The sequence below is a fragment of the Neltuma alba genome, unplaced genomic scaffold, assembly GCF_004799145.2.
Source record: "Neltuma alba isolate B1F8T4 unplaced genomic scaffold, ASM479914v2 tig00010875_pilon, whole genome shotgun sequence".
Lineage (NCBI taxonomy): Eukaryota > Viridiplantae > Streptophyta > Magnoliopsida > Fabales > Fabaceae > Neltuma > Neltuma alba.
In genome coordinates, this window is record NW_021635666.1 from 571,150 (window position 1) to 580,403 (window position 9,254).

Genomic DNA, 9,254 nt, shown 5'->3' on the forward strand with positions numbered 1-9,254 from the left:
CAATCCGTGCATCGTGGTGGTAGCTGTACTTTACTCCTTAGTCTTTTGAGATGTGGGAATGATGATAATTAAGGTTCTGCTGATTTATATTTAATATGTTGTTAATGTAAGTTATTTATCCATTACTAGCCAATATTCCCAATGAAAAACCAGATGGAGATAGTTATAATTTTGATCATAGATTTCCTTACTACCGTCCTGTGGCAATTATATTAGTTCTCTTCTAACTATCCAGTTAGAGCAACGTTACATATTTGTCTGTATTCTATTTAATTAGAATATTATCTTTGTTGATTTTGAACAGTTGCCATTTTTGTGAAATGAATGATCTTTAAATTAATTAACAGCTACTATTTGGTGGCATTAAAACAGTAAATGAATTTTCCAAATCTATATACAAGATCCAACTGATAAATTGCTAAGTGATATGATGGTGACATAAAGTATAAACATCAAAATCTATTTTATACCTTTTTGTCAAGTAATGATTTCTTTTTACACAGTTTTTTGATCATACGATGTTTAACCTTAAAGCAGGAATGAACAACAATGAAAAGCCTGTTATGTAATAAATGAGTTTCTTTTTGACCTTATCATAGTACGTATTTAAATATTATTAAATAGGGCATATTCTATATGACTATGTACGATATTGGACTATAAAGACAAACAACTTGAATGTACATGTCCTTCCTTATATCCAATGTGTTTTACACCATGTGTCCTATTTGTTATTAATTAAATAGTTCTATTTATTATAGGTTTAGGTTTGTGCATCTACATCTATTATCTTGCCATTAAGAAGTTTGGATGTCTTTCCCATGTGTGTGAAAGAATTAAGTTGTTCTATTTATAATTTGTTACTTATATAAGTTATAACTGTCTAGTTAGACCATAAATACATATTTGCGTCTATTATATTTAATTAGAATACTATCTTTGTTGCCTCTCAATAGTGGATTTTTTTTTTTTTAAATCCATGATCTGTAAAATAATTATTGGCTACTATTGGGTGCCATTAAACTAAAAATGAATTTTCCAATTCTCTATGCAAGATTCAAGTGATGAATTGTTAAGTGCATTGACAATGAGATAAAGTATGAATGTCAACGTCTATTTTATACCTTTTCATCAGGTAATGATTTCTTTTTACACAGCTTTTTGATCCATATGATGTTTACCCCTAAAGCAAGAATAAACAGCAATGAAAAGCCTGCTATGTAATAAATGAGTTTCTTTCTGTCTTATCGTAGTACGTATTTAAATATTATTAAATAGGGCATATTTTGTATGACTGTGTACGATATTAGACTATGGAGACAAACAACTTGAATACATATGTCCTTCCTCTTATCCGAAGCATTTTACTTCATGTGTCCTTTTTGTTATTAATTTAATGCTTTTCATTTTGCTGTATTGTAGTACTTATATAAATGAGTATACTGAGTATATGGAGGTATGCCACTCATCGACTAAGTTAATACACAAATGAATTTAATGCATATGTCGTTTTGTATCTTTATTAAATGGTTACTTTACATCTATTTTTTTATTAACTATTTTGCTACAACATCCATAAATGCAATGTATGATGTGCGTTATCATAAGTGACCCAGCCTTTCAGTTCTAGATGCAGACATATTTGTATTGTAGGCACCCTGTTATGGCACGTTTATTTAATCATATTTCAACAACTACCATGTAAATATAAGTATTGATTATTGTTGGATCATTAGCGTATATGGGCAGCCATGTCTTGCTTGAATACTTCTCAAATACATGTTAAATTTTGTGAGGGACGAGACATGGGTGTAAATGTTTTATTAGTTCAACCTCTAACTACTCTGTAATGTAGAAGAGATTTATGGTGTATGATGGTGAATTAGAGTATAACTGTGTCTGTGTGCTGCATACCTTTTGAAGTGTAATGTCCGACTATTTGATCTTTGTCATTTTGAACTCTATACCAGATATGAGTACAAATAAAAGGCTGTTTTTTATAAATGCTTTTCGTTTTGTCATGTTGTAGTACATATATAAATGGATATACTCAGTACATGGAGGTATGACACTCCTTGACTAAGTGCATAGATAAACAAATTTAATGCATTTGTCGTTTTGCATCTTTATTAAATGGTTACTTTTCATCTATTTTCTTATTAAATATTTTGCTACTACATCCACAGATGCAATGTATGATATGCATTATCATAAGTGACCTAGCCTTTCAGTTCCAGATGCAAGCATATTCGTATTGTAGGCACCCTATTATGGTATGTCTATTTATTTAATCATATTTCAACAACTACCATGTAAATATAAGTATTGATTATTGTTAGATCATTAGTGTATATGGGCAGCCATGTCTTGCTTGAATACTTCTCAAATACATGTTAAATTTTGTGAGGGACGAGACATGGCTGTAAATGTTTATTTAGTTCAACCTCTAACTACTCTGTAATGTAGAAGAGATTTATGATGTATGATGGTGAATTAGAGTATAACTGTCACTGTATGCAACATATCTTTTGAAGTGTAATGATCTGTACTCATCCTACTCTTTGATTTATGTGATGTTAAACTCCATGCCAGAGATGAGTACTAATGAAAAGCCTGTTTATTATCAATGCTTTTAGTTTTGTCCTATTATAGTACATATATAAATGAATGTACTGAGGTCATGGAGGTATGTCTCTCCTCGATAACACTATAGAAAAACGAATTTAATGTATTTATCTTTCAAAATCTTCAATAAAATGTAATTAGTCTTAATGAAAAATTATTATTAAACATTTTGCTGTGGGATCCATAAATGCAATGTATGTTATGTCTTGTCATATATGTCTCATCCTTCTAGTACGAGTTGGAGGCATTCATCTCAGTAATTTCATTTATTTATATTGTAATACACTTACACAGATATGTTTGTCTTATTTGCTTTAAATTATTTGTATTACATTTACTAATCTTGGGATGATGTCTTTATTTGTATTTCTTACATGACCACTAATCTTCAGAATATGAAGCAATAATCATATTGTCGCAGTTTGTAATGGGAAATTTGTTATTTGTGTCTCATAACTCTTGCATTTTGTAACATCCTGAGTTTTATTGGGTTTTAATAGCCTCTTTTGGTTGATTTTGAGGATAGATTAGTGTTTTAATGTTGATCTTGGAGTCTGGGTTGGAACTTGAGGTATATTGGAGGAATAGGTGAACAATCCCTCTCAGGGTTTGTTCGCCGCGGCGCACCGGGAGTTCCAGGGGAGAGTATCCTTTCAGGAAGGTTTTGCCATGGCGAAGGTGAAGGCATGCCGTGGCGAAGATTTTTCTGGGCGAGCAAGAGTTTCCTCTCAGGAAGCTTTCGCTGCGACGAAGTCGGGTTTTCTGGCGAGTAATCCCTCTCGGGATTAGTTCGCCGCGGCGAAGGAGTCCGAATCTATATAGTCGCGGGAGGGGTTTAGTTGTGCGAAAATTAGAAAAATCTGAGGTAAAGAGAGAGGCTTTGCTAGGGTTTCGGTATTTTGGCTTGGAGGGGGCATTTCTAAGGATCCATTACCTCAAGTAAGTGATTCTAACCTCTAATCTACTTTCTTTCTTGGAATTTCTGAAGATCTATGGTGAAACCCTAGAGTTTTCTAGGTTGTTATGGAATTGAGGTTTTTGACCGATTGTTTTGAGTTTAATTGATTGCTTTGGGTTATGTTAAGGAGGGTTAAATTGGATGTTTAATCGGTTTAGATTGTTGTTAAGACTTCAATTGTTCAAATGGGATGTTTGGAGGTTGAATTCCTATAGTGGGTCCTTGAGGTTTGAACTCTAATTGATGCTTAAAAAGGGGACTTGATGTTTTAATAGACTCTTATGACTTTGGAATGTTGTTTTAGTAGTTATACCCCTTTGAGTTGGATAGAGTTTTGGTTGGAGCTAGGAATTTTGTGTCCTCAATTGTTATTTTGGCCACATTATTAGTTTGAAAGCTAATACATGGTGGTTGTATGTTTGTGTGCTTGTGTAGACCGGTTGTGAGTCTTTGGTACACGGGGCATCGTGGTGGTTTGTTATTCCTTGCTCAGGTGAGAGGTAACTACTTTCCAATCCTTAGTACATGCTTCTGTGGTATTGTGAGTAGATTTATGTTTTGTGCTCCGAGTAACAATTATGTTCAAAGTGTATGTTGTATATAAAAAAAAAAGGAAAACCGTCTTGTGGGGTTTCGATTGATGATGAATGAATCTTGGAATTGTGAAAGATATGCCACTGAAAGAAGTTAATTATGAAATGTTCAATTACTATTTGATTATGGTTTGAGCATGATGCATGAATTGGGAATTGGTGAGAGTTTTTTATAGTTACTACCACGTGGTAAGGCCTCCATTAATGCATGATGGTTGGCTCAGTACGTCTCCTATAGTGAGGGATAGGTCTTTTGGCTCCCTACGTCTCCCAGAGTGAGGGATAGGCCTTTTATGGCTCCTTACGTCCCCCATAGTGAGGGATAGGCCGGGTTCGGCTCTTGAAAATCCCCCAAAGTGAGGGATATGGTTGATAGGAAATTGCATCATTGCACTTGCATAAATTGTTGTGGCTATCATTTATAATATTACTTGTGAAATGCCCCACTTGACACCTCACGAGCACCTATTTAGTAGTACCTTGAATTGGAAAGATTGGTTATTGGGACGTTTGTCTCACCCCGTGGTTTACAATGTTTTCAGGTGACAGTTCTAGGCATGCGCCTTTGGGAAGAGACGTAGAGGCTTGAGCTTGGTTAGCTTTAGGCCTCTAGCCTTTGTTTATGTATGGCTAGTTGTATATTGCCACAGTTAGAGTCCTTTTGAATTATTTTGATTACCAGGCCTTGTTGTAAACAGGAGAGAATGTTATCTCCTTATTTTGGTTGGCCGAAGGCCATTTCTATTGCTTTGTGAAACTTTGATATACATGGTTGAAACTAATTGGATGGGCTGATTTTGATGTCCTTTTGTTACCCGGGCCGGAGGCTCAGAGGCCCAATGGTTGTGAATGATTGATGTTAGTTGCATGCACTGAGTTTGGGTTTGACCCGAGTTTGAAAGTCAATTTCTAAAATTATGCAAATTTCTTTCTACTATGGTAGTTCATTTTAACAGATTTCCTTTTCTACCATAGTAGTGAATTTTATGATTTTGAGGTCAAGGGTTTTACAAATTAGGTTAAGGGTTTTACACATTTATCTTAGTTAGGAATACAACTATCTTCCATACACCCAAGTGTGCTCATCAAAGGATGTATTTTTTTTTTGACAATTTTCAACAAAAATCACATTAATAATGATGTGACAATTACATAAGAGTTAGCGTGTAAAAGAAATACAGTGCTCTTCACAATCAATCAAAAGTTGTCGTGAATACTTGAATATGTAGTGGTCCTAAAATTCCCGCCACATCTTTATACTCAATTCCGAATTTTGAATGAAATTATGAATGAAATTTCTAGCGAGACTATTGGCAAGAAGTCCCTATATGCATTGATTTCTCTATATATGCATCAACTTCTGCATGAGAGTTCATCTCACCATATTAACTTTTGATAACAAACAATTTGTTATATACAAAGATCCAAAGATGAGGAAAATTTCATCTATTCAAGAGTTGCATGATGGAACAGATAGGTGGAGGATTATTGCAAGAGTATTCTGAAAATGGAATGTGTTCCAAAAGTCAACACCTTCAGAGTTATTCTGCATATCTATGGTGCTCATAGATCAAGAGGTAAGAGTTTATTTAAATAGATTTTTCAAGATTCATTCATCTTTTTTTGGTTATATGTTTAGTTCCTTTAATTCTATTAATAATTGTTTTACTTATCAATTTGTCATTTATATAGGGCATAAGATTTAGGCAAGTGTTATAAATGCTGCTTTGCATGAACAATATATGAATAACTATATGGAGGGAGCCACATATTTCTTTGCAAATTTCATTGTGTCTCCTAACGTGACCCAATACAGAGCAATAACTCACCCTTTCAAGATTACTTTCACGCAACAAACATTCATGAGGAATGAACTTAATGTCATCCCGAAGATATCATACTCTCTTATGAAGATTGAGGACATTTTGAACATATTTGAAAGAAATCATGTAGACTGCCTTATAGGTATGTTATTGTAGTCAACCATAATTTTCAGGTGTACTTTGAGATATATAGTTTGTTAAATTTCATAATCATTTGACCACGTATGTTTTATTATCTTTCAGATGTCATTGGTTTTGTCAAGTATCTTGGAGGATTGGAGGAATACAGAAAGGATAATGAGACTAAGCACAAGTTGAGGATCATCATAGTTGATTAAGAGTAGGGTCTTTAATCTTATTACCCTAATAAATGTGTTATTTATGTTACTCTATTGTTCTACTGTTTACTACCATAATTCTCATTAGATAAATGTCCTTATCAATATCACCAGGGACAATCAAATCGCATGTGTATTATTCGATGAGTGTTCAACCAATGCCTACACTTCTTACCTGGAGAACATGAATACTCCTGTATGGCTTTATTAAATCTTGCAAGGGTTGTATTTGCAGATGATGGTAAGTAATCATTTAATTTAACAAGAAAATTCTTTACTTGAACAAGATTTTTGATCAATGGATTCCTATTTAAAATAAACGGTTTATGGTTTATATTGATAACAGGTACAGCATAGATATTCAGCTCTTTTAATGCGACCGTGGTTTATTTTAATCCCCAGATTGATGAAGTTAAAGAATTCCTTGACAGGTACCGAATGACTTTATCAAGGTTGTTGCATAAGACTTTTTTCATTTGTCATTTCTATATAGTTAAATTAGGCTATGATACAATTTCCTTTTAATTTTCAATGCCAAAAATAAAGATTCCCCTATCTTTTCAATACTAAGCCAACCTATGTCCTCTGATGTCTCAACCATCTACTATGAATATATTGAAGAAGGGCAATAAAGTTGTGTCAGATATTCATAATCAAAAGATGGTAAGAGTTGTAATATAAAAAATAATGCTTCTGATCAATAAAGTTTACCATCATATTATAACAGTCCTTGTCCTAACTATACAGGATGATCCTTTCATAATAAACTAAAAAATTGTTAAGCTTAAGACAAGGCATAGGCGAAATTACGATGGATGTGCAAAGTGTGCAGCTAAGTCGAAGGAGCAGAATAATGCTTTATATTGTGGGACATGTAAAAAGGCTCCTGATTCAGTAGAGCCAAAGTAAATTAGAAGTTTCATGACTCCATGTCCTTTCAACATCATTAATTTGTCCCAAATATAATATAGTTTGATATTACACTATCTTTGATTTTCAGATTGAAGGTTACATATATATATATCATTGAGGATGATACTGGTAAAGTCTCGTCACTTTCTGGGATAAGTTAGCTGTTCAAATGTTTAGCAAAACTGTTGCAAAGCTGAAAGTGTCTCTACCTAAGGTATGTTAACCAAGAACCTTTGTAATTAAACTATTCTTAGCTTAACATCAAATTAAATGTCATTCCAATTTATCAGGTAACATGTACATTTTAAGTGTTCTAAAACTACAAAGCTATATGAAATCCATCATGTTTTTGTAGGGGATGAGTTTGAGTTCCCAGAAGAGCTAGATGAAATTGTTGGGAAGAAGATGATTCTAAAAATGAAACTTAATGAGTACAATAAAAAGTATACCCAGTCCAGCATAAGTGTCTTACAGTATACTAACTTTGAAGATCTCATGGATCAATTCACTGAAGTATCTGTAGAGGTATTGTTAACATTTACATTAACTTAAATCATTAAGAAATATATTATACTGTGACATAAATTGTATTCTTATTATTGTAGTCTAGCAAAAGACATGGGAGTATTGCTACTAAGATTTAGACTATTAACATATATATTCTCATCTTTATGAAATGACTGTTGTTTTAGTACCTTAACAAGTCTCATTTGGATTGTCTTCTTATATTATTTCATATAGGCTACAAACTTATGAAGTTTCACCTCACACTGCAAGTGACAAGTCTTTGAACGATGGGATAGCTGCTTATGTTGAGGTTGATGACAACATTACTTTAGCGTCATTTTCGACTGCAAGACTCCTGCACGTAATAAAGGGGAAAGAAAGATCATTGCAAGGAAAACTATCATTTTAGATGAACCGAGCAATAGCTTCAAAGGCTCATCTTTCATCAATACTGAGGACTATGTTGTCAAAGTTATTAAGCAAGAGAAAAATTAAAATTCCCAAGTCTGTTGTTTGTCTTGTCTAGGTTGTTAGGAGTCATGATGTCATTTTGGTCCCAACTCATGGTAGTACTTGTTTAAGCTTATTATTATGTGTTATTTTCATCTATTTCTCATGTTTCTCCTTCCATGTACTATGTTTACTTTAAGTAATGTGATGCTGCCTTTTTTAATTATGCATTCTATATGATATATAGAGTAAGTTTCTCCCATAACGAACTGCAAACCTTATATTCTTTAATTTTTTTAGTACAGATTTTATATGTCTGATGAGTGTTTCAGTTTGCAAAATAACTATTATATTATATAAGAGTAGGACGGTAATGTTGCTTGGGATACTAATACGTAGTATAACACAAAGCTTATAATGAATGCTTTAAGGTTAATAAGTACCCTATAAATCTGTTGAGTGTCAAGATATAAAAATGTGAAGTGAATTGTTGAAGTCGTACTTAAGATTTATGTTATCGTACGTGAGTATGGGCCAACTTGAAAATACGAGCAAAACTATTAGGCTTTCATATGAGTAACGTACGTGTTGGATTAATAGGTTTCGCTACATATATAAGCATGATGATATACATTAGGTCCTGATTTGGATTCAGCCCAACCATGTATATATACTTTTTGAATGACACATTTTAATAATCATTCAACACTTCTGCTTCAGTCTGCACCAGGTTGTTGCTAATACTTGGGATCATGATGAGTTGTTTAACACCTTAACTACTTGCAATAGATGAAATTAGGGAAATAGTTTTTTCATACAGACTGAGTTTTAAAGTTTTAATAGTAACTTAATAAAGCAAATTTATAGAAATTAAGCCAATATGATATATAGAAATTAAGCCCATTGGGATCCTGATGAGTTGTTCAAGGTCTTACTAGCTATCAGACTCTTTAGTTTGTTAATACAAATTAAGCCCGTGTGATTTTAGAGAAGCACAATACAGTGTATCAATAGCAAATAAATAAGAACACATACTTGTATACAAAAG

General features: G+C 33.1%; 1 long non-coding RNA gene across 1 annotated transcript; it reads left to right on the forward strand.

The window, feature by feature from the left end:
- Positions 1-5,873: 5,873 nt before the first annotated feature.
- Positions 5,874-6,765, forward strand: LOC114759601 (uncharacterized). The gene is made up of 4 exons (XR_003741931.1): positions 5,874-6,141; positions 6,243-6,339; positions 6,452-6,578; positions 6,684-6,765. It is a non-coding gene; the product is annotated as an uncharacterized LOC114759601 (long non-coding RNA).
- The last annotated feature ends 2,489 nt before the right edge of the window (positions 6,766-9,254 follow it).